The sequence below is a fragment of the Macaca fascicularis genome, chromosome 18 (assembly GCF_037993035.2).
Source record: "Macaca fascicularis isolate 582-1 chromosome 18, T2T-MFA8v1.1".
Classification (NCBI taxonomy): Eukaryota; Metazoa; Chordata; class Mammalia; order Primates; family Cercopithecidae; genus Macaca; species Macaca fascicularis.
In genome coordinates, this window is record NC_088392.1 from 11653862 (window position 1) to 11681640 (window position 27779).

Here is a 27779-nt window from a genome sequence, read left to right on the forward strand (position 1 = left end):
ATATCACTAATGGAATACTTTTTAAGAATAAATAGGCTATTCTAGGTTAGAACAAATGCAGATCTAGTTTTATAATACACACTGCATTTCACCCCAGAAGAAATCAAGACATCCATGATTATGAAGATTCATTTTTACTATATTTATTGTAGAAAATAATAACGCCCATCTCAAAAGGCCATTGGGCATGGTAAATGCATTTAAAAAAAATATCTGATAAAGTAACTAACACATAATACCATGTTCATAATGCTTTTTATACATACATTTGTTGTTTTATACATAGCTAATTAATATTGTTGTTATTACCATAAGAATAAACTATCCTCTTATACTCTGATCATTGGCTGCACATAGCCCTTGGAGGGACTCAGAAAGAAACATAGGTAATAGACATTCCTTATGTGAAAGTTCTTTGTTCATTACATGGAGTTTCCTTTGATACATTTCTTTTCTACAATTCCCAGAGAGCTTGTACTATATCAATAGGAAAGAAATGAATGCCTTTTCTCCACTCTCAAGCAAGTCTACCTGCTATAGTCATTCAAAAACAGATGTGAGTTTATGTCATATTGATAAATACACTGTTTGATTCTAGTGATACATGTGAACAAAATGAACAAAATAGTCACTGTTTCTATTCTCTAGACCAAGTATTAGATGCAGACAGCTGGAAATAAGATAAACAGAGTTAGGAGAATCTAAGGGTAAGTAGAATAGAGGCATATTTGAAGGCAACATAAGACAGAGAAGAGTGACTTGGGAAGTCTTAGATATTCATTGGTCATAAAACCCCAGAACTTTGCTGCTTTTTTTTTTTTTTAACAACTACAACAACAAACAGAGGTTTGCTCTGTCACTCACACTGGAGTGCAGTGGCACAATCTCGGCTCATAGCAACCTCTTTTTCCCAGGTTCAAGGGACTCTCATAACTCAGCCTCTTGAGTAGCTGGGATTACAGGCATGCACCACCGTACTGGGCTATTTTTTTTTCTTTTACCATTTTCAGTAGAGACTGGGTTTCACTGTTTTGGCCAGGTTGGTCTCGAACTCCTGGCCTCAAGTGATCCATCCACCTCAACCTCCCAAAGTGCTGGGATTACAGGCATGAGCCAATGTGCCAGGCTTACATCTTAAAACAAAAAGAGAAACTTATTTTGATTACATGCCCCACTCAACCTATAGACTAGATCTCTTTTTCCCCTCAAAGCAAAACTTTCTAAAATAGCTTTCTATAGTTTCTTTATCCACTTATCCATCTCCAATGTTTTTTTCTCTTTCCATTATTGCTCCTTCACATGACTCCAGGAAAACTTCTCATGTCAAAGGCACTAATGGCTTCAGGATAGCCAACCACATCACTAACTCAAATTCTCAATAATGTTCATTATTTTATGATAATTACTCTCTCTATATATATGTGATGATTATGTGATGATTAATATTGAGTGTCAACTTGACTGGATTGAAGGATGCAAAGCGTTGTTCCTGGGTGTGTCTGTGAGGATGCCACCAAAGGAGATTAACATTTGAGTCAGTGAATTGGGTGATGCAGACCCACCCTCAATCTGGGTGAGCACCATCTAATCAGCTGCCAGGATTAAAGCAGGATTAAAGCAGGCAGAGGAGCATGGAAAGACTAGACTGGCTGAGTCTTCTGGCCTCCATCTTTCTCCCATGCTGAATGCTTCCTGCCTTTGAAAGCTTTTGGACTCCTGGACCTACACCAGTGGTTTGCCAGGGGCTCTAGGGCCCTTTGGCCACAGACTGAAGACTGAACTGTTGGCTTCCCTACTTTGGGGGTTTTGGGACTCAGACTGGCTTCCTTGCTCCTCAGCTTGCAGACGGCCTATTGTGGGACTTCACCTTGTAATGGTGTGAGTCAATACTCCCTTTCATACACATCTATCCTATTAATCTCCTGTCACTCTAGAGAACCCTAATACTATATATATATGTTTGTGTGTGTGTGTGTGTGTGTGTAGATGTATGTATATATATAGACACATATGTGTGTCTATATATGTGTATATATGTGTGTCTATATGTAATTATGTATGTAATATAGATATATGCATATAGTTAGATTGAGAATTTAGCTCCAGGCTTGCATATGCAAGCTTGTTTCTATCCATATCAGAGTATAAAACAAAATACTCTCATTAAATTAAAAAAAATCAAACCTCATACTATGGCAAACACTGATATGGAGGTTAGGAGCTGGAGTAATCACCAAGATGGAAAATCACCCTCATAGCCAAATGAAACCCTGGGAATACAAAGTAGAAATAAGCCCCAAATGACTCAACAGCTCAGAATACAGAAGCCCACAGAAAAATCAATCTGACAGAAAAGCTAGCTCAAAAACAAAATTTCAAACCCTAAGAAGTAATGATTCAATGTGAGAAGGAGTAAACAAACACAGTAGAAAAATTAGGATTCAAAGAGCTTAAGCTACAGCAATGTGAAAATGCAAAAAAACCACATATTATTAAATGATAAACAAATTATAAATTATAATTAATAGGAAACTGTGAGAACATAAAGGACAGATTTGGGGTAAAAAGTAGAACTTTCTAAAAAGCTACATAAAGTTCTAGAAATTAAAAAGACAATGGATGAATGAAATAGATATTATTGAGGAATAAATAAATATATAAAAGATCAAAATTAAATAACATGAAATGCAGAAAAATGTTCTGAAAAAAATCGTAATGAGATAGAAGGATTAACAGACATACACTGAAATCTGGAATTCCATATCAAGCTGTCTACTTGACATGTGTACATTTTACATGTATATTTTATAACTCCATAAAGGCCAGCCCTAAAGTCAATTGCAGTCAATACTTTCACTGATACTCCTTTCGTTGCCAGAACTCAGGCACATGGTTACCAGTAAATAAAGGGTGGCTGGGAAATTCACTTTACCTATGTAGAGTCATCCAAGTAAGATGAGGAAATAGATACAATATGTACTTGTCAATTCTCTGCCAAACAACCAAATTAGAATTGTAAGTATATAGAAAATTTGAATGAAAAAAATGTATCTACTATAAAATGTATGTGTGGGTGTTTTAGTCCATTTTCACACTTCTATAAAGAACTTCCCAAGACTGGATAATTTATGAAGAAAAGAGGTTTAGTTGACTCACAATTCAGCATGGATGGGGAGGTCTAAGGAACCTTACAATCATGGTGGAAGGCAGAGGGGAAGCAAGGCACCTTCTTCACATGGTAGCAGGAAGTGGAAGTGATGAAGGAAGGGGGAGGAGCCACTTATAAAACCAACAGATCTTGTGACAACTCACTATCACAAGAACAGGATGAGGGAAACCACCCCCATAATTCAATTAGCTCCATCTCCTCTCTCCTTTGACACATGGGGACTATGGAGATTACAATTCAAGATGAGATTTGGGTGGGGACACAAAGCCTACCCATATCATTCTTCCCCTGGCCCCTCCCAAATCTCACATTTTTTTCAAATTTCAAAACCAATCATGCCTTCCCAACCTTCCCCCAAATTCTTAAGTAATTCCAGCATTAACCCAAAAGTTCAAGTCCAAAGTCTCATCTGAAATAAAGCAAGTCCTTTCTGCCTATGAGCCTGTAAAATCAAAAGCAATTTAGTAACTTCCTAGATACAATGGGGGTAAAGGTATTGGGTAAATATACCTGTTCCAAATGGAAGAAATGGGCAAAAAACAAAGGGTGACAGGCCCCATGCAAGTCCAAAATCCAGTGGTGCAGTTATTAAATCTTGCATTAGTCAGGCTTCTCCAAAGGTACAGAACTAATACGATAGATGAAAATATGAAGCAGAGTTTATTAAGGAGTATTGACTCACATGATCACAAGGTAAAGTCCCCCAATAGGCCTTCTGCCAAATGAAAAACCAGGAAACCAGTCCAAGTCCCAAAACCTCAAAGGTAAAGAAGTAGAAAGTGCAGCCTTCAGTCTGTGGCCAAAGGCCCAAGAGTCCCTGGGAAACCACTGGTGTAGGTCTAAGAGTCCAAAAGATTTTTAGGGCAGGAAGCATCCAGCATGGGAGAAAGATGGAGGCCAGAAGACTCAGCCAGTCAGGTCCTTCCATGTTCCTCTGCCTGCTTTTATTCTAGCTGCTCTCTTAGATGATCAGACGATGCCCACCCCGATTGTGGGTGGGTCTACCTCTCCCAGTCCACTGACTCAAATGTTAATCTCCTTTGGCAACACCCTTACAGACACATGCAGTAACAATACTTTGCATGTTTCAATCTAATCAAGTTGACACTTGATATTAACCATCACAAATCTTAAAGCTCCTAAATAATCAACTTTGACTCCATGTCTCACATCCAGGTCACATGGATGCAAGGAGTGAGCTCCCACAATCTTGGGCAGCTCCAACCCCTGTGGCTTTGCAGGGTACCAGCCCCACTGTGGCTGCTTTCATAGGCTGGCATTGAGTGCCTATGACTTTTCCAAGCACATAGTTCAAGCTGTCAGTGGATCTACCATTCTGGGGTCTGGAGGATGGTGGCCCTCTTCTCACAGCTCCACTAGGGAGTGCCCCAGTGGGGACTCTGTGTGGGGCCTCTTGCCCCACATTTTTCTTCTGCACTGCCCTGGCAGATGTTCTACATGAGGACTTCATCCCTGCAGCAAACTTCTGCCTGGACATCCAGGCATTTCCATACATCCTCTGAAATTTAGTTGAAGGTTCCCAAACCTCAATTCTTGACTTCTGTGCACCTACAGGCCAAACACCATGTGGAAGCTGATGAGCCTTGGGGCTTGTACCCTCTCAAGCAATGGCCTGAGCTGTATGTTGGCCCCTTTTAGCTACAGCTGGGATGCTGGGCACCAAATCCCAAGACTGCCCAAAGCATCAAGCCTCTGGGCTTGTCCCAGGACATGTTTTTTCCTCCTAGGTCGACCTGTGATGGGAGGGGCTGCTTTGAAGTTCTCTGACGTGCCTTGGAGACATTTTCCCCATTGTTTTGGCAATTAACATTTGCCTCTTGTTACTTACGAAATTTCTGTGGCAGGCTTGAATTTCTCTGCAGAAAATGGGTTTTCTTTTCTATAGCATTGTAAGGCTGCAAATTTCCCAAATTTTTACGCTCTGCTTCCCTTTTAAACATAAGTTCCAACTTCAGATGATCTCTCTCAAGTTCAAAGTTCCAGAGATCTTTAGGGCAGGGGCAAAATGCTGCCAGTCCCCTTGTTAAAGCATAGCAAAAGTCATCTTTATTCCAGTTCCCAACAAGTTCCTCATCTCCATCTGAGACCACCTCAGCCTGAGCTTCATTGTCCATAAAGGTATTAGCATTTTGGTCAAAACCATTCAACAAGTCTCTAGGGAGTTCTAAACTTTCCCACATTTTCCTGTCTTCTTCTAAGCCCTCCAAACTGTTCCAACTTCTGCTTGTTACCCAGTTCCAACATTGCTTCCATATTTTCAGGTATCTTTATAGCAGCACTCCACTGACTGCAGTAGCAATTTATGTATCAGTGTGTTTTCACACTGCTATAAAGAACTGCCGGAGACTGAGTAATTTACAAAGGAAAGAGTTGTAATTGGCTCACAGTTCAGCATGGCTTGGGAGGCCTCAGGAAACTTACAATCACGTCAGAAGATGAAGGGGATGCAAAGCACTTTCTTCACAAGGCAGCAGGAAGGAAGAAGGGGGAAGAGGAGAGCCCCTTATAAAACTATCAGAGCCTGTGAGAGCTCTCTCATTATCATGAGAACCACAGAGGCGAAAACACGCCCATGATTTAATTACCTTCACCTGGTCTCTCCTTTACATGGGGTTGGGGTGGGAGGAGGGTTTGGGGAGAGGGGAGGATTATAGGGATCATGGGGATTACAATTCAAGGTGAGATTAGGACCCAAAGCCTAACAATTTCAATGGGTATGAGTGTGTGTCCCTATACCCCCAACCCTGACAAAACTAATGAAAAGGGAACATACTCCCTTTTCAAGAGACCATGCAATGACTATACCAACATGCAATGAATATTTACAAATATACAATGAATATTTACAAACTTCACTGTATACTTCACAAAAGAAGCCTCAACAATTTCCAACAAATTTCCATTTCAACAAATTCAAGAAATTATTGATAACTTTTGTAGTCACCAAAGCAATTAAAGTAGAATTCAAATTAAAAGAAAAAAGTTTTAAGATTCTTTGGAAATTTATATGAGTTAAATAAAACAATTAAAAATTACAAATGAATGTCCTACACATACATTGTGTAGGATTCAGCCATACCAGTGGCTAGAGGCTGATTTAAATACATTAAGTAAAATATAGATTCAAAATAAATGAGTTCAACTAGAAGTCATAAATAGGTCTTTATATTTATATACATATAAAATATCTATAAAGTTTCATTTAAACAGATACCAAGCACAGTGTAGGTGTACGCTATGGGAAGGTAAGTTGGTGCAAACAATTGGGAGAACAAACTAGTGCTACCCATCAAATCTGAAGTGGTTCTTACACAGCAGTTCTATTTACTTGAAATAGAACCTGGAGAAATTTACTACATTCTTTACAATGATTTTTATATGGCATAATTTGTAACTGAGTATATATGGACATCCATCAATGGGTAATTGATAAATAAACCTACAGTGGTTCCTATAACATTTAAGATTAATTAGACTTTCATTTATCAATATACATACATCTGTAAAATATTTTTAGTGTAAAAAGCAAACTGCAGAATTATATAGGATAAAATTGGTCATTTAAATTTTACATAAATGAAATATTGTTTTGAGTACACTAATATGTAGTAAAAGATCAAAACTATACACAGAAAGAACATTCACCACTGTGCATCTTCATTATAGGAAAAGAGGGAAGAAATAGAAGGCAGGCATTTTGCTATAACTGTATGTGTCCTTCTTAAAAACCATCTAAAGAATATGTGACAATCTGTCATGAGCCAACTAATGCCTTCACTGTGTTTGATAGTTAGCAGCGTCCCTTGGATGCGGGTCACCAGCACTTGGAGGAGGCCAGGCCAGGGCTCTGCTTCATCGAGGGCGCAGCTGCAGGAAAACTGTACAAGGCTATGAGCTGGATCCCAAAAGGCGGAGGCTGCAGTCAAACTCCCATCTAAAGGGGGAAGGGAGGGCCATGACCTCCGTGAACCTGAGTAAGCTAGAGGGTGGCATGGCTTACAACATGGGCAACTGCCACTATAAGTGCCAGCTTAGACTTTGTTGTGGCACCGGATGTGGGCCTGAAAGCTTTTGAGCAGCAGCTGCAGGCTGGTGCCAGACAGCTGGAGAGGGGGTCACATTTGAGTTTGCTCAGAAGCGGACGCAGCCCTGAGTGACACCTACTAATGACTCAGATGGGCAGCTTTTAGCCAGGTCTGCAAGGACATGAACCTCACCCTGGCTGCCACTGACAGCGGTAGGGATCCTGGCTCTAGGCTTCTCACTCATGAGCCACACACCTGTGCTACTGCATGACCATGACGAGTGGCTACATGAGGCTGCCTTCCTCCTGGGCTGGCATATATTCACACCTGCTGCCTGCCCGGGCCAGCATGCCTACCCTGCCTGGAGAGAGTGGAGCCCCAGAACTCCCCAATCCCTGCCCCTGGAGCTTCCATTCCAACTAGTGCCAAGGACTTCTTCTTCCCCCTTCCAAATAACGAAGTTTGTGTTTGGGCAGGGGGAACTAAAGAAGGTAGTTCTAGTTACAACCCAGGTTCAAAATATCCGAATAGGCTCCCTCTCCAGATATTCTGCTCTACTGATGTGGAAGGTGACACTTGGATCATTGTTCATTAAAAATCTTCCGAGTGATTCGATCACTGCAGCAAAGGTGAAGAAACACTAAGTCCAAGTGAACAGAAATGGAGGAGGCAGCAATGGCCATGTGGGGTTCAGCCAGAGGCTACTGAGATCATCTAAGAGATGACTCTCACCTTACCCACCCTGAACTCGATGTCAACGCATTTCCTATTCCAATTGGCATAAAGATGGTGGCTGATAAACACTCATCACCTGTATGGATGAAACAATGAATGAGCATAATCAAAGTACTCAGATCCTTATTCTACATAATGGAGTCCAAATGAAAGGTCCAAATTCCCTTGCCAAGCAATTGTTTAGATTACTTAAATGTCCCTATGCAGTGATTGTCAGTTATTTCCTTTGAGTCAGAGAACCAAATGAAAGGGAAAAGAAAAAGGATAAAAAAATAAAGATACAATAACTGGCAAAAATAAGGTCACTAGATAAATGTTTAAGTGAACCTGGAAACATTGAAGGAAAAAATTACCGAGCCTAATAAGCCAGATCATATTTATTTTTACATCATATTTATGTATGTCATTCTATTTATGTTATCCTGAGGGTATCTCATATATGTCATGTGCATATATAAGTTAGTTCTTACGATATAGGCTAAATAATGTGAGTTTAGACTTGTTTTCTGATAATAGCATATATTAATCATCAATTAAATCTATAAATAATAAAGTTCTATAACAGTAGGAAATACATTTTCATCTACTATATAATATATCCTGACTCAGTGTGATATTTAAAGACTTCTAAAGAATTGCAAATATGATTATTAATCCTATAGCTAAATCACAAGTATAGCAAGTATAATTTAGCATTCATGCAGCATTTTGCATCTCTAGAGAGCTTGCAATTATTAAGTTAAAGCATTAATGGTTAGTCACCAAAATTTTAGGTGGAATCACAAGTTCTTTTTCTATTTTACAAGCCCCCATGGGGTAGAGAAAGTGAGATAAGTGACTCATGCTCAGTGGGAAATGCATTACTCCCACACAGTTTTTCTTCAAGCCATGAACACTTAGCCAACTAGTGCTTTATAACTAAAGTCTCCAGCATTCTCTCTACCCACACTTAGTGCCCTGTAATTGCACACGTTACAAATGTTCGGGGAAAATACTTTTTGTTGCTGTTGAAAATGCTTAATTTTATTTGATAAATCAGCCTTTTACAAGTTCCCCAGGCAACCCCTTGTATATGAAAGTGTTTCTGTATAGAGTAAACTCTCCTGATAGACAAAGCTGTTGGTTTTGTTCATAATTCTATAGAAATAAAGAAAATAAATGGACATGTATATTGAGTTTTACAGACCCAAAGTCCAAACAATTCCGACTTGTATTTATTTAAGGGGGGAAAAAAAGTGGAAGGGCCAATATAGGTGACAACAGGGAAGTGGTCAGAAAGACAAATAAAAGTAAAACCATGTTAACGTTCATAAAAATTAATAGGAAGTAACTCAGATTCCAAGATTAAGAAATACAAAGGAAAAGTAACAGAGATGGAATACAGTAACCCAGAAAATGAATATATAATACAAATATTGATAGAGGAATGGCAAGAAAAGACATTCTCACACATTTCATGTGAATTGTCGTGACTTTTTCAGAGAGAAGATAATTTACCAGAGTATATTAACAGGTCTTAAATTTTCCCTGTTTCATAACTAGAAAACTGTTCTAAGTACCAATATATATATAAAAGATTTATGTTCATAATTATTCAACATTACTTCTAATAAAAAATATAGGAAATAATCTATATGATTGGGGTCTAACTGAATAAATTATAATTCTTAAAGTGAAAAATTATAAAGCTTTAACATCTGTGGAAATTTTGATAACAAAAACATTGAGGGTATATAATGGGGAATAAAAGGGCAAAATGCACAAATTGTATGTTTATAATGATTCTGATTATTTACATATACCTTGTATATATACACACACACACAAGAACGTGATATACAAGATACCCAAGATAAACAAAAAATAAGGCTTTCCATTTTGTCCAGCTTTACCTAGGCTCTAAGACCAAAAAGAATGGATTCTTGGTCTTCTCACCTCCCTAAACAAGAAGTCACCATAAACAGATAAAGTGATGACCAGAGAAAATTAAAGGCTGGATCCTGTATCTCTTTAGTGCTCCCATCTCCAAGATGAATAATGGGAAGATTCACAAGGAGATGCTGGAAAGGCCTGTTGTTTGACTCCTCCCTGCTTCCCCTGAAAATAGGGTAGGGTTACTGGCCTCCACATGTAGTCAAATCTAAGGGGCTGCAGAGAACTTCCTGAAGATATTAACACGTGCCACCAGGAGTTTGGGGGACAGCGTGGTGCCTCAGTGACACTGGAAAAAGGAAAAGTAACCTGTTCCTATGGAGCAAAGAGATGATGCTTCACTGATAATTGCCTGTAATTTCAGAATTTTTTGGAACACGAATGTTATGAGTGTGTGTGGGATGATCCATGAGTAGGTCTCTATAGAGAGGAGCTGGACATGCATCATTAAAAACTACAACAACAAAATAATGAACTCCACTCAAAAGGACCAGCTGGATGGATGAAGTGCTATCAACAGAAGAATTTTATATGGAAGGGACTGTGGGAGGGATTGGAGCTGATACAGGAGCAGTCAGTGGCTAATCTGAAGAGACAACTGAAGAGACAAACAAATGGGAGAGAGAGACAGTGCCTGTACCTCTAATGACCAGTAGAGCACCCACAACTGAAACAACAGCACCAGTCCACAAGACTCATTCTTCTGCTTTCCTCTCTTCCAGCTCTGAAAACGTATGAGTGCGGCAATCTCACAGGCAAGAGAGACAATGTGGTTGCCTGGTGTGGGAACAAGTGCAGATGCACACAGCCCTTCCTCCCTGCAGGACCCCTGTCTGAGGCTGAAGAGGGATGGAATCTGATAATTGATGGGATGGGATGTCCTAACCATTGGCATACTGGACCATTGTTAACATCCAATAATGTTGAAGTTCTATGCTATTCCTAGGTTTTAATCATGAATGAAAGAAAAAGAACTTGTTCAAGGTAGCAGTATGAAAAAGATATCACAGCTTCTCTTCCCATTTGCAACATGTTCAATGTACTAAACATTCCAAGAGGTAGACAGTTTTATTCCTATGAGTTTTAGAATTTAGGTAATTTTTATTTTACTTGGTATGTTAATCCTCATTTTCACAGTATTATAAGAAAGCAAGAAATCCAATATATTTTTTGTCGAATGGTGCCCGTCTTTCAAAGGGAGCCAATATGTTAAATGACCCCAAAATGTAGAGAAGAATAAAAACTGAAATATTTAGGTTGTATCTGACACATAGGCATTCATTAGTGAATTGTGAGAGAATACTTGCAGAGTAACAAAATAGGATGGAATATGGATTTCCAATAACTAAATAGTGCTAAACAGTAAAACAGAATAATTAGGAGGCACAGTATATAGAGTTAGGAACAGATATGAGAGGAGGTAACAGCAAAAACAGCCTGACCAAGGAGAAATAAATGAATCAAAATGCAAGGTTTGAGGACATAACTCGATGAAGAATTAACAAAGGTCCTCATAGCATAAAAGTTGTCCATGCAATACACACCTACGTTGTGACGTTAGTTATATTTGATAAATATTCACCAAAAACATCCTAACACTTGCCACTCAAGTCCAAACCAACCTGATTTCAATCTTTCCCAAACTATCTCCATACTCTACACAATATAATGGTACAATGATTCCTGCACATCAATAATGCTGAAATATGTTAGTGAGTAGTGAGTTGTGGCATTTAACCTCAAAATATATTTGAATGACATAATCATGAAGTTTTTACTTTCTTTTTTTGTTTTGTTTTTTAGAGATGGAGTCTGGCTCTATCACCCAGGCTGGAGTGCAGTGGTGCAATCTAGGCTCACTGCAAGCTCAGCCTCCTGGGTTCATGCCATTCTCCTGTCTCAGCCTCACAAGTAGCTGGGACTATGGGTGCCCAACACCACGCCCGGCTAATTTTTGTATTTTTAGTAGAGACAGGGTTTCACCGTGTTAGCCAGGATAGTCTCGATCTCCTGACCTCGTGATCCGTCCGCCTCGCCCTCCCAAAGTGCTGGGATTACAGGCATGTGCCACCACGCCCGGCCGAAGTTTTTACTTTCAACCATATCGATTCCAGTACTATCTTTTTTCAGGTATCATATTTCCGAGTTTATTCCTGTTGACACAGAGTAATTCTTTTATTCTTTTTATTTTTTTTTGTAATTTCGACACTTATTTTAGATTCAGTGGGTACATGTGTAGTTTTGTTACATGGAAATATTGCATAATGCTGAAGTTTGGGGTCTGGATACCACCACTGAGGTAGTGAGAATAGTACTCAACAGGTCCTTGTTCAACCCATACCTCCCACCCTCCCCACTCTAGTAGTCTACAGTGTCTATTGTTCCAATCTTTGTGTCCAGATGTGCCCAATGTTTATCTCTCACTTATAAGTGATATCATGCAATATTTGGCTGTCCATTCCTGTGTTACTTTGCTTAGGGTGATTGCCTCCAGCTACATCAATGTTGCTACACAAAACATTTTTTGTGGCTGCATAGTATTTCATGATGTATATGTACCACATTTTTTTCTAATCCACTGTTGATGGGCACCTTGGTTGATTCTATGTCTTTGCTCTTGTGAATAATGCTGCAATGAACATATGCATGCCTGTGTCTTTACCATAGAATCGTTTATATTCTCTCAGCTATATACCCATTAATGGGATTACTGTGTGGAATGGTAGTTTTGCTTCTAAGTTCTTTGAGGAGTCTCCAAACTACTTTCCACAGTGGCTGAAGTAATTTACATTCCTGCCAACAGTTTATAAGCACTCCCTTTTTTCTGCAGCCTCAACAGCAGGTTATTATTTGACTTTTTAGTAATAGCCATTCTGACTGGTTTGATGATATCTCATTGTGGTTTTGATTTGCATTTCTCTGATGATTAGTGATTAGGAACATTTTTTCATGTTTGTTGGCCATTTGCTTTCTTTTCAGAAGTGTCTGTTCATGTATTTTGCCCACTTTTTGATGGAATTATTATTATTATTTTTTACTTATTAAGTTCTTTGTAAATTCTGTATGTTAGAACTTTGTCAGATTCATAGTTTGTATTTTCTCCCATTCTGTAGATGGTCTATTTACTCTGTTGGTAGTTTCTGTTGCTGTGCAGAAGATCTTTAGTTTAATTAGGTCCCACTGTCAATTTTTGTTTTTGTTGCATTTGCTTTTGGGGACTTAAAAATCCTGACAAGGTGGATGCTGAGAAAGGTGTTTCCTAGGTTTCTTTCTAGGAATTTCATAGTTTGGGGTCTTACGTTTAAATGTTTAATAAATTTTGGGTGAACTTTTGTATAGGGGTCCAATTTCATTCTTTTCATATGGCTAGCCAGTTATCCAAGCACCATTTATTGAATAGGGAGTCTTTTCCCCACTGCTTGTTTCAGTCAGCTCTGTTTAAGATCAGATGGTGTAGGTGTATAGCTTTATTTATGGATTATACAACCTTCTCCGTTGGTCAATGTATCTGCTTTCTAACCAGTACCATGCTGCTTTGGTTACTGTAGCCTTATAGTATAGTTTGAAGTCTACTAGTGTGCTGCCTTCAGCTTTGTTCTTTTCACTTAGGGTTGCCTTGGCTCTTTAGGCTCTTTCTTGGTTCTATAGGAATTTCAGAATAGACTTTTCCAATTCTGTGGAAAATGACATTGATAGTTTGACATAAATAACTGTGAAACTGTAAATTGCTTTGTGCAGTATGGTCATTTTAATGATATTGATTCTTCCAATCCATGAGCATGGGATGTTTTTCCATTCATTTGTATCATTTCTGATTTCTTTCTGCAGTGTTTTGTACTTCCCCTCATAGAGATCTTTCCCCTCCTTCATGTCTTCATAAATATTTCAGTTTTGGGATGGGGCTACTGTAAACAGGATTGTGCTCTTGATTTGGCTGTCAGCTTGAATGTGTATAGAAATGCCACTGACTTTCGTATGTTGATTTTGTATCCTGAAACTTTTTTTTTTTTTTTTTTTCAGTTCTGGGAGTCTTTTGGTGGTATCTTTAGGGTTTTCTGGATATAGAATCATATCATCAGTGAAGATAGATAATTTTATTTCTTTTCCTGTTTGGATGGGGCATGAAACAAGGCATCTTGTTTCAGTTCTCAAGGGGAATGGTTTCAGCTTTTGTCCATTCAGTATGGTGTTGGCAGTGGTTTTTTCATAGACGGATCTTATTACTTTGAAGTATGCTCCTTCAACCTATTCTGTTGAGGGTTTTTATCATGAAGGGATGTTGGATTCTATCAAAAGCTTTTCCTGCATCAATTGAGATGATCGTATGGTGTTTGCTCTTAATTCTTTTTATGTGGTAAATCACATTTACTGATTTGCATGTGTTGAACCAGATTTGCATCCCAGGAATAAAGTCTACTTAATCATTTTGTATTAACTTTTTGACGTGCTGCTGGATTCAGTTTCGCTAATGATTTTCATGTCGATGTTCACCAGGGGTTTTGACCTGAAGTTTTCTTTTACATGGTATCTCTACCAGATTTTGGTATCAGGCTGATGCTGCCACCATAGAATAAAGTAGAAAGGAGCCCATCCTTCTTGATTTTGGGGAATAGTGTCAGTAGGATTGGTACCAGTTTTTTAAAACTTTCTTGGTTTTGGAGATAAATAATATGTTCACGTTAAACATGAAACACATCACATGCCATCTACTATTTTAGTTTTTCACTTATCACTTGAGTAATATTTTATACTTTTCTCATGGCCTTTGCCATGCTCCACCACACTAGTGATTAGAATTCCATCTTAATTCCTGTGCTGATGGGCCACCTGCTTATTTGCTCTCAGATCTATTCTTTCCCCTTCTCCACTCTGTTTCATTGCAGAGAAATCTATTTCCCAGGGCCTCTTGCTAGTAACTTCCTGGTAGATTCAGTCAATGGAAGATGCTGGCAGAAGACTGGTGGGCGGAACTGGAGGGAACCCAGAGCATTTCTCCTCTGATGTCTAGAGATGCATCTCTTACTGCTGTTGCCTGTCCACTGTGGCTCAAAGTCCTTTCTGGTAGCTCTTTCATCTGAGTAGGGAAGCACCAACAGTAGTTTGTTTTTGCCACACAGCTCCTGCTACAGGGTCTGGCAACCCTGGTTCACACTGTAGTTTCTCTTCACCCTTTTAGCTCTTTCCTACCATTACTAATCTATGTGTTACCCAGTAGCAGTTTACATAGCTTCTCAGCTCTTCAACTGCATCTATTAAATACTCTGAATGGGTGCTGGCTCACGCCAGTAATTCCAGCATTTTAGGAGGCAGAGACGGGCGGATCACGAGGTCAAGAGATAGAGACCATCCTGGCCAACACGGTGAAACCCCGTCTCTACTAAAAAATACAAAAAACTATCCGGGCGTGGTGGCGGCGCCTGTAGTCCCAGCTACTCGGGAGGCTGAGGCAGGAGAATGGCGGGAACCCGGGAGGCGGAGCTTGCAGTGAGCTGAGATCGCGCCTCCGCACTCCAGCCTGAGCGACAGAGCGAGACTCCGTCTCAAAAAAACAAAAAAACAAAAAAAACTCTGTTCATAGATCTAGAGTATTTCTATTTACTAGATGGACACTGACAAATATAGAGTGTATGTTTTATGAGTAGTGATTTTCTCTTACTCATTTTCATATCTCTCAGTATCAACAACGTATACTAAACCTGTGGATGGCACTTCAAAAATATATCAAACTGAAAATATGAATTTATATACAAATATTGAAAGAGTTTCCTTCTATTACACTGAAATCACACGCTCCTAAGAATATTGTATATTTTGTATTAAATATTATCCTTTGAAACTTCATTCTTCCATGGAATAGCAAAATGCACCATCATTTTTGACAGAGCATTTGCTTTGCGAACAAGATGTGAGATTACAGGTATACAAATTGTGTAGACTTCTCAGGCTTTTATTTTTCCATTGAAGTGAAACTTAGCTATAGAACCACAAAGCTAACTCAGGTTTTTAACCTCATCTGAGAAATAGTATATATTATGTACAAACTCAGATTATCTCCAAAACATGGGACTTAGATACCTACTTAGAGCTCTAATTAAAATGTAATTCTCTAGATGGCCTTTATATCCAGAAATCAAAATCTATTAGATAATGAAATTATGAAAACTATTCTATAGGTCAACGTTAACTAGTACATTAAAGTACTCTCATGCAATGTCTGGAAATATGATACATTTTAATATGATGATACATAAGACACATAAGTCCTTCATTGTGGAATATTTAAGTATCATCTTTCACTCTGTGTTGGTATTTCTAAAACAAATGCATTTAAATCCAAAGTTAGGTAAATAATTAAAATAAAATTGGAATAATAAGTGACAGTTGATCTAAAATAAATTTATCTCTGTACCTAAATTCTAAAGGTCGTCTGTTGTGCAACATGGGTCCAGTTTTACTCCAGAGCTAGTAATGAATTCAATGATGTGAAATGGCATAGGTTAAAAATAGTTTCTAGGGAGAAGGACATAGTTAGAAAGCTTGCATCATCAAAAGAAAAGGCATAGTTCCCACATGTTTCAAAGTACCCTTGGGAAGAAGAGCCAGAACTACATATTCCGATAAGAAACTCTTTATGGTTTGTCCTTCAGCAAATCAACATCACCTTTCTACAGATTTACTCTGCAATTTATTGCATTTCTGTAGTTGAATTTGTATATTAGCTGTTTACATAAGTCATCTGCAAATGCCAGATTTCCAGAACTTTGAAAGTGCAGGGGTTGTGAGAAGACAGTGTATTGGTGTATTGGAACCAGCCTGTGGTAGCTCATAGGAAGGATATTTTAAACTTTATTTTATTTTATTTTTGAGCATCTTTGTTGCAAAGGTAACACAGTTCTGGTCATAGGAAGATCACATTCTACTAGAATAAATGAGATAATGTACATTAAGATGTACTTATGTTGAGTGTTAACTTCTGCACTCAAAATGGTTGCTACAGATAACAGTAAAGAAAATCTTAATTTTCCTGCACAGAGAAACTAATGCATTTCTCTTATACAGGAGGGCAATTTCCTTCTAAATTTCTTTTGGATTTTTTTTCTTGAAAAAATATTATATTGGTTTTATTATTGTGATATTTTTTGTATTATTCTCCAGAATCATTTTTCACTCCTTTAAACACGCAGCTCTGATCATTCTCTAGTCAATAATTGCATGAGACCAGCTTCATACTATCTAAAAATCAGATAAGACAAATTATCTAACATTTCGTTAAATTAACTTTATTCTTAAATATGAGATAAATTTAATCTTAAAAGCCAAAAAAATACAATGAAAAAGTTTCCTGAGTTTGTTCATGAATAATAAATGCAATCTCCTAGTAAACACATTGTAATAAGTATTTTAGCGGATACCTCCATAAATAATTTTTTTTTCAAACTTTCCAGTTCAAATTATTAAAGGCCATGAATGAACATAGGGGATTATTACTGCATTATTTCATATCTAGTTGAGGGACAAAAGAATCTAATCAATTTTATCACTGGCTGGTAAAATACTGAAATTTGAAAACATTTGCTTGATTTCATATAGCCAACCAGTGAAATGTTCTGTGAGTTTTATAGAGTCAGCTTATACAAGGTAGGGAAACCCTCCCTGCAGTTGCATCAAACCATTTGGTCCATTAAGACCTCACTTAAGCTGCCAAGTTATATTTTTTCCCACATAATATTGTTTGGTATCTGCATTGATCAAATTAACTGGTCAACTGCCAAATGTCCATTTCACTTTGGCATGTAGATAGGGATTATGAGAGTGAAAAAATAATTTGTTAACTTTCCGAAATTTACTAATGTCTGACAGAGCTCATATACTCACCCAAATTATATAAATTATACTAAAAAAAAACCTTTAATCACCCCTGAGGATTCCTCTCCAATTAATATATACTTCCAATCATACAAAGTATGCTTCTGAACATGGAAATTGAATAATATGAACACAAATAATTAGATCATTAAAGCACTCATTTTAAAACCTATATATTAATGTATGGTACAAATCCTTGTGGTTTGTGATGCTAACTTGAAAATATATGAATACATATAAAATTTTCTCCTCACAGAATAGTGATGCACAATTTTGTAAGAAAAATATATGTGATATACATTATACGATTAATAAGTATGTTATTAAAATATTACTATATTTTACTAGATTCTTAGTCATTTATCAAATACATTTTTATTGGCTACTATGAGACACTGTTTAATTTGTATAGAAGGGGATTATAGCCTGGAAAAAAAGATACATATTCTAATGAGTAAAATACAATAAGGAAAGCAAACTGGCTTTGCAACAAAAAATTGAAATTATTTTTCGGTTATATATAGAAAATTAAAATATAAGCACCTAGTTTTATTAAAAAATACAATGTACTAAAAATTAAAAATTACATTGATACGTGGTTGGAGAAGAGAATTAGACAGCATCTTTTGTCTTTGACAAGGTCTATGCAATCGAAATCAGAGTGCCTGGTTATAGAGTGGGGGAAGAAAATATCACAACTAAAATGTTTAGGTGCGTACATGTGTATGTGCATATAATCTTTAAAATTATATTATTTGTGGAATCTAAAAATCAAATTAATTGAATTCATAAACATAGAAAGTAGAAGGATACTTAAGGGTAGAGTGGGGCTGGGGGTGGGGATGGTTATTGGTTATGAAAAAATAGTGTAAAATTATCACATATCCATACATGCATTCACATACTAATTCCAATACAACTCAAATTAAAACATCCATATATTATACTTCATTGTTTTCTTACACTTTTAGGAATGAATGAAGACAAAACTTTTGAAACTATTGAACTACAGCAGTTAAGTGTCATATGCTTTAATCAGAGATAATTCTGCACAGATTTTTCTCCAGAACAAGGTTATAATTGAATCATTGACAGACAGGGTTGATGTCTCATACCATATTATCTCTAGCTTCCTGGCTTCATGTCTCATCCTCAAAAATGTCTCCTTTCTGTCTGAAAAGTTCTTCTCCCAATCTCCCAACTTGTCTTTCTAAATAATTCTAGATCCGACTCTAGAGCAACAACTTTACTCTCAAGTTCTCATTCTTTATCAGGAGTAATAAATTATGATATAATTTCAGAAATTTCTGTCTTAGTTTCTCTATAGACTAATGAAACACCAAGTTTCATGAGGCCAAGGGCTTTGCATGTTTTTTCACTGCCCTATATCTGGCACCTAAAAGAGAAACAGGCACTAAACAGATGGTTTTTGTTTGTTTGTTTGTTGTTGTTATTGTTGTTGTTTCAAGAGTCAATGGCTTAGGATAAATCATCATTCCAAATATTTCTGGAGTCCTAATGACTGAGTTCAGCTATTCTAGCCCCAAGCCAATAGTTATCTGACAATATCAAGACTTTCACACCATCTTCCTGCCCTTACGCCTCATGTCTCTTCTTAACCAGCATGAGGACAAATTAGTCCAATAAAACTTCCCTCGCAAACGAGATTTATTCCCAATTCTCACTTTATTGGGTTTCCTTTTTCCCTCTCCCTCTCTCTTCTTCTCCCTTTCCTCTCCTTTCCCTCTCTCTGGGTGTTTTATATTTGGTATTCAATATATTTATCTCCTTTAGTCATTTTGTACTCTGCGTTTTGCTATCTGTAAATTTTAATTCACAAAATATTTTTATTATTAAGTAAAACATGCATATTGTAGAAAATTTGAAAAACAATGTAAAGTAAAAATATGAAAATAAAACTCAGCCATCCAATGATATCTACTCTTCCTCCACGGCTGTCATTTCCTCTTGACTTGCAGCCCATTGCTGTTTCCTGAATTGGTGCAATAGCCTCTTTATTGGGACTTATGTTGCTCATCTACAGTCTGCTCTCAGCAGCTCATTCCTCCTAAAACATCAATCCTCTGCCCACAACTCACCGTACTCCCCATCTTTATCTCAGAGTAAAATCCAGCGTCCATATGATGTCCTACAAGTTCCCAAATAACTGGACTCATTGCCAACTCTGACCTCCTCTCCCATACCTGTCTCACTGCTGCTTAAACCACAAAGCCTGCCCTGCCATTTCTCAAACATTCTGGGACTGTTCGGCCTTTTGGGCCTTGGGTAGCCCTTCCCTCCACCCTATAAATCTTCTTGGGGTGTTACCTGACCTCCTACCAATCTTTGCTCAGGTATCACCTCCTTGATGAGACCTCATCTGACCACCCTATTTATACTGCACCGTACGCCACCTGTGCCCTCAAGGCTGCTTCTGTTTTATTTACTTTTGCAAAATAAAACAAACAAACAAAAATCTTTCTTAGGTGGTATACAGTTAGGTATCATTTATTTTTTCTTGATTGACTACCTGTCCTATAATATAAACTGCTCCAGAGCAAAGAGGTTGCTCTGTATGTAGAATTTTTTTTTTTTTTCACCAAGACCTAGAATAGTGACAGGACATATCAGGCCCTAAGTAAATATGTATAAATGAATGAACCTATCTAAATCACAGTATCATTTGGTATTCAATAAAGGAAACTTTAGGTATTTTAAGAAAAAAAAGGGAGATTTAATATGATTCTGGAGGAGAGGGTTCTATCTTGGACCACTAAGAATGGTCCCAGTCACTGCAGAACTCACTTACAAGCGTTCTACTCCCTGCATCAAACCAGGAATATGAAGCAGTTTAGATACAACTGGGAAGAGAGAACCAGGACCTGGGAAAAGTGGCTACTGTTTCAACGGCCCTGGACACTCTGAAGTCTGGTGACCACATTCTGGAATGAAATACCTCCTTAGCCACAGCTGCTTCTGGACCAACAGGTTGATGTGCTTACTCCAATAGCAAACAAAAGAAAACAAAAACCAGGATGGTATCTTCTGAGTCACTTCTGCCTTCCCAGTCTCAGGAGAGTACTGGGAATTGGTAGAACCTAACCAGCATCCTGACCTCATGCTGCAAGGGAGCTCAGAAAATGACTTTTTAGACTCTTTAGCCCCTATTGTAAAGGAAAACATCAAGGGAGGAGAGGAGAATGGAGGTTGAAACTGCCAAACTGCAGTGGCCACCACAATCCATTTCACCCACTATTTTTATACTTAATATAATTACGTCTCCATGAAAGTGAAGAAGTCTTTGCGAATGTCTCTTTTAAAGATCGCATGATAGCCCATTTCGTAGCTGAGCCATTAACTATTCCTTTGCCAAAGGAAATTACATTTTATCCTATTTTTATTTTGTCTGCATGCAATCATATACAACCTTCTACCAATAAAGAAGTCTAATAAATATTATTTTCTTCATTTTACACTACTTTAGGGGTTCTTTAGTTCCCCATAACGTTGAGCTAGAGGCGCCAGCTTGGCTGACTTGTTTTATTCTTTTTTTTCTAATTGTGTTAAGCTTTTGTTTCATGCTGTTAAATGAACTAGAGAGTTTCTATTTTGTCTTGGAGTTTGTATTTTTCCAGAATTACTAGACTGAAGGAAAAGAATACTCTTAAGTCAATACATATTGCAGTGATGTTTTCTTCAGAAATATACTAACCTGTTTGACTATTTGAAAATGCATTCACTACTACTGAATAGCGTGTTGAACATATTCTAAAGTTCTAAATTATTTAAGATATAACTTAGGATGGAGGGCACAAATACTAGCTATACTGCTTCATAAACTGTTACAAAGTGAACAGCCCTGCGGACCCACCTCCCAAGTCCAGTACAGAATGTTGCCAGCACAGAAGATGCTGCAACCTTTCCCTTCCCCACAGTGGCCGCTAGTCTGATTCTTGTCATTCCAAGTCAGTTTCCCTTGCTTTTGAAATGTCTATAAATAAAACACTGTCTACAATGTTTCCTATCTGTTTCTTCCACCCAACATTATGTATCTGAGGTGCAGCCATGTTTGTGTTTTGTTCTATCATTTCTCTATCGCTTTCCATCCTCGATACATATTACAAATACATTAATGACATTTTTGGTCATACATTTTATGCTGTTTCAAGTTTGGGGCTATTATGGAAAACACTGGTACCTTTTGTACTTCTGTATCTTTTAAAATAATCACTTGATGAATAATGACTTTCCTGCTAGTTGTTTAGAAGAATTATTTTAATGTCTACTTCAAAGGTTTTATTGTATAAATATTTGTGTTTACATTTTACTACACTTATGACCTATGTAAATTCTGACTGGGAAAATTATTGAAATTTTATTTGGGGGAAATATTTATGCTTACAATTGTTTCCTTTTGTGTTCAGTGGTTTTATTTTTAGTTTGAAGTGTAAATATTTTGATACATGGTTATAATTATCAATTTTAAGTACAAATCAATATATTTTGACACCTAAAGTCTTAGCCTACTTTTATTCCTGATTCTTTCATTTCCATGTTGCTGATCTTTACTAATTTAATCTTGGATTAGAGCTACTATTAGAATAATTATTTGTATAATACAGTTTAAAACTTAGCTTTTACATTTGTTTCAATGTTTGACAAATTTCAACTTTTATTAGAAACAGCGTAATTATCTCTCTAGACAATATAGAGAAAGGATAGTAATTGTTAGGCTAATGTCACATTAAAATAAGTTTCCGAAAGAATGTATTAACCACCAGTAAAGGTTTTCACCTCCCTGACAGTTCAATAGGCAATCTGGTTCCCAGGGCTCACTCGAGAATAGGATTATAACAATAGTATTAATGAGCACATATTTATTAAACATTTAATTATATGTTGGTAGCACATTGTGTGCCCACAGTCTGACTGTAAGGCTTGAGTTGTTACCTTCACATTATGCTTCTGGCAGCGGACTACTTCAAATATGTCACAGGTGGGGAATGGACATGACTAGGCTTGGTTTTCATCGGCTCCTATGTGGATCTGTGTGTGCCTGCAAGGTTATTGCATTCAGTATTTCCATATGGGCTGATCTAGCTAAAACAAAGACTAATAGACTGCAAGACAGTTGGCTTTCCCTAGATATGCAAATGACAAGACTCCTTCAATGCTCATGCTGAATTTTACATTATGTCAAGGAGTTTATCTGCACCTATAGCTTTACTCAAATTAATTGTAAGATCCAAAGACCTGTAGCTAATAATATAGGGTCTCAATAAAGCCATCTTCCCTGAATCTGCTGATTTATATAAGATCAAATAATAACTTTCCTTTTCAAAAAGTAACTAAATAAATTACAGGGTAAGTACTATTAATAGCATCTTACTATGCATACATCCAGAGTAAATCTGGCTCTCCATGTGATGATAAAGAACATTTTCTAGGCCATCAAAATTAATATTTGAGATGAAATAAGTATTTACAACTTTACATAAAAGCAAATTAAGAATAAATAGATAAATCCCAAGAAAACAGCCAAACACTGAATTCAGCAGTAAATTTGTTTAACAATAACACATGACTAAGAAGTGTTTATGCTATAATGGCAGAAATGGTTTTGCTCTCAAGAGGTTATTCATAGAATTCCTCCGATAAATTGCTCACTAGAAGGGGAAAAGTAACCCCAAATCATCTCAATAATTGCCCAAAAAGCATTTGATTAAAATTTAAAAATCCTTGTACAACTTAAAAATTCATTTCAAAAAAGAGAAATTTAGGACATTACAGTCAGCAGGATATTCCATAGACTCATAGACATTCTCTACAGTCATCGTCGTCATCATCATCATAATTATCATATTTAATGTTAAAATATTGCATCGAACCTATAAAATCAGAGAAAGAGCCTAAAGTGCTTGTTTTTCAACCTTTTTTTTTTTTTTTTTTAGTGCTACAGTTTAAGTTTTGACCTACTCAACATTTTAAATTATTTTAAAACTACAAATAATATGAATATAGAGATAACATAATCACAAGGACACAGGGAGGGGAACATCACACACTGGGGCCTGTCGGGGGGTGGGGGACTAGGGGAGGGATAGCATTAGGAGAAATACCTAATGTAGATGATGGGTTGATGGGTGCAGCAAACCACCATGGCACGTGTATACCTATGTAACAAACTTGCATGTTCTGCACTTTTAAACTTTTTTTTAAAAAAAAATCATCATTCTTTGCATAGAAGTGTAAACAAGCTAACCCCACGACTATAAACTGATAACTTAGAAAACATATCAAGGCCAATCTGGATATATGTTACAAAATAACACATACAATGCAATAGCACCTCTTCCAGTCAAGAACCAACCCAATAGAAACCATAATAAAAATAAGATCCAGTTAATGTTTGCAAAAAGATTGTGCAAAATATCTAAGAATAAATTAGATCAGGATTTATAGGATACATATGAAGAAAACCAAAGAAAGCCTTTTAAAAGATGATATGCATAGTGGTGGGATATTCCTTGTGGTATAAAATATTATCAGTGATGTAAAAATCCAATCTCTAAATTAATTAGCAAAACATATTATCCAAATCATGTAGGTCATAGTGAAATTCTCTTTAGCAGCTTAGGACAATAATGTGGAAAGTCTCCTGCCAATATAGTGTAAAAAAAAGGCCAAGAAAATTTTGAAAGATAAATATACTGCAATCCTAATTCTATGCATTCAAATACACTAAAGCAACAATATTTAAGACAAAGTGGTATCATGAGAGAAATAGATATATGATGGGTTTAAATAAGACAGAAACCCAAAAACATGTGTAAATAGCCATAGGATTTGTAAGTTATTTGTCCATTGCTACTGAAAGTAAATTGATATATATATATATTTTTAAAGTTGGCAGCGTAGTTGAATAAATTAAAATGTGGCCAACATTCGACCTAGTGATTGCAAAAGTAATAATCAGGGATGTGCAAAGATAACCTAACTATGACTTACTGCACTTTATTTAAATGCATTCCCCAAATACTTTATAAAGTATCTATTAAAAATATTTTGCAGAATAAAATGTAATGGTTTTTAAAATATTCATTTTCATATATGTAATATTTCTACACTTTCCAAAATTACTATGAGAATTCACACCATTTTGTTATCAAAATAAGAACATTAAGAGCTGTTTTAAGATACCCATTACTATTCAAAGCTTATTTAATTAATGTTCTAATATTGACACTTAAGATTTATGAAAATTCATAAAAATTTTAGTGAAATTTTGAGCTACAAATCCAGCAATTTGCTGCATACATAAATACAAATGTACCAATTAGTTGAAACCTAAAACACACAGATATTTTATATATTTTTAAAACTTTGGTCTAATTCTAGCTATCAAGAAAAAAATATTATTTAACTGAGAAAAGTGAATTTTCTGTAAGCAGTATCTCTTCAAAGCAAACGTCTGTGAAAGGCATCTGTATTTCCATTAACTCTTATGAAATAAAACCCCAATTATTGCTGTATGTACTAATAAAGGCTAATTATCCCTAGGAGTAAGAGAAAAGTGTTGATTGTGACTATGTCTGATCTACACTGGTGTCATGTAGACACTTTTTGTTTTTTTAAAAATGAGAGCAGTACAACTGGAGTGTAGAATGTTTCTTCTCTGAGTATAAGAAACACACTGTTTGTAGAAAGAATTAGTGAATGAATGAAATCATTTGTGCAATGACCTCTGACTCTAGGTAAATCTTTGCAAAATCATATTAGGTAACAACGATGGTAGTGAATGAACACTACACAGAAAAGCATTTCTGAGATCGACCGCAGACAATGATGCCAAACCACACACTTCAACTTGGAAACAGACCTGGTGTTCTTAGCCTTTATTGATGACTTATGAATGCCCCGTTAATACAACAAATATGCAAAATGGTATTCCTCAAAAGACTCAAACAGTTTTACTATAACAATCATTGGAGACGTGAATAGAAAAATTAATTCACAGTAATTTTCAAACATTTTTATAGCTTGTACCAGCTGCCTTTCTCAAATACTTGGTTCACATATATAATGAGAGTTCACATATATATTATAAATTGCTGTATAATTTCATTGTTTTCTTAAGACAAAAATAATGAAATATTTAATAATTGAATTTCTGTTTTCTCGTGATCTCTGAAATGTTCATAAAATAAAAGTGAATAGAAAATTTAGCCATCAAGAGGCAAAAAAGGGCATGGAAAATTTACAGAATAATCAATCCTGAAAAATTAAGAGTATGTAAATATAGATAGAGCTGGAATTGGTACCTAAGGTAGATGCCAACATTGCCCATTAGACAATGCATGCTGCTGCTTGCAATTTTTCCACGTGGGCATGTTTTACATTCCATCTACTTGTTTGCCCATTGGGAGATGTGAGTCTTATGATTCTTGGGATTTCTTGTAGCATTTAGAAGTATCTTGCAACATAGGGTATTTTTAAAAGAAATAATTTTGATAGATTAATATGTATTGCCTGTATATTTTTAAAAGCCTATGTAAATGTTTTAAATTATTATAAATTTTATTTATAATAAAGGTGGAGGTAAACAGTAACACATGTAAAGATCCCATGCAGTGCTCCCGTAGATAGTAAAATCTTATTTTTCTATGTTCCTGGATCATAGTTCTATCTCTTCACTTTTAAAGTTTAAATTTAATGTCAATTTTAGTATTTGTACATATATTCAAATTTATATATTCATAAATTTATAAAGTTAATATTATTTTAACACTTCAAATATTACTTTTATTATTTATATGTATAATCTCATGGTCATTAAGGGAAAATTATGGTACATTAAAGTTAAAAGGCATTCAAGGAAATCAGTCATTATATGATTAAGGAATTTGTTTCACATAAATAACTATACCCAACAAGAACCATTTTCAATGTCAATAAAATGGGAAAATGCCATATGGAAAAAAAGGTGAACAGATATTAATATAATATTAAAATAATATCTTAGTGCATTTTGTGCTGCTTTCAACAATACCTCAGACTGAATAACTTATAATGTTTTTTGTTTTTTGTTTTTTTGAGACGGAGTCTTGCTCTGTCGCCCAGGCTGGAGTGCAGTGGCCGGATCTCAGCTCACTGCAAGCTCCGCCTCCCGGGTTCACGCCATTCTCCTGCCTCAGCCTCCCGGGTAGCTGGGACTACAGGCGCCCCCCACGTTGCCTGGCTAATTTTTTTGTCTTTTTTCGTAGAGACGGGGTTTCACCGTGTTAGCCAGGATGGTCTTGATCTCCTGACCTCGTGATCCGCCCGTCTCGGCCTCCCAAAGTGCTGGGATTACAGGCTTGAGCCACTGCGCCCGGCCTGAATAACTTATAAAGAAATGAAGTTTAATATCTCACAGTTCTGGAGGCTAGCAAGTCCAGGATCGAGGCACTGGCAGGTTAGGGTGTGTCTTTGTTTCTAAGCCTTGAACACTGAGCAAAGGAACTCTGTCCTCACAGGGCAGAAGGGCAGGAGAGAGAGAAAGCCCATTTGTAAAAACTCCATTTACAGAGGCATTAATCCATTTACGAGGGCAGAACGCTGATGACCTGAATAGCTCCCATAAGGCTCCCAATACTGTTGCATTAAGGATTAAGTTTCAACATGAAATCTGGAGGGGGAAAAAGTACTTCAACCAGAGAAAGTAATTAAATCATCACAATTGCTGACAAAAGTAAAGTCTCCAAAGGTTCCTATTTGTTTTCTTTTTATCAGCTTCGGTATTTTTTATATCATTTACATAGAGAGTGGCTCAGCTTTGGGGAAGACTTGATGTTGCAGCAGTTAAGATGCAATGGATTTGATGTTTGTGGATTTTGCAGAACAGTGAAAAGCAGTTCTATCATCATTTTGTACTTAAAAAATTAGCATTTAAAATTTTGTTTCCAAGACAATCACCATATTTGCCATATTTTGAAGTCTCTTGTTCTGAAAAATGTTCTTTGTGAAAAGTTACACCATTTGTACAAAAGTAA

At 36.6% G+C, this 27779-nt stretch overlaps 1 protein-coding gene and 1 pseudogene across 6 annotated transcripts in view; one reads left to right on the top strand and one right to left on the bottom strand.

The window, feature by feature from the left end:
- Positions 1-27779, bottom strand: part of CCDC102B (coiled-coil domain containing 102B) — a 298146-nt gene that overhangs the window by 87242 nt on the left and 183125 nt on the right. The gene's annotated exons all lie outside the window — the stretch shown is intronic.
- Positions 5850-7655, top strand: LOC102121209 (aminoacylase-1 pseudogene; annotated as a pseudogene).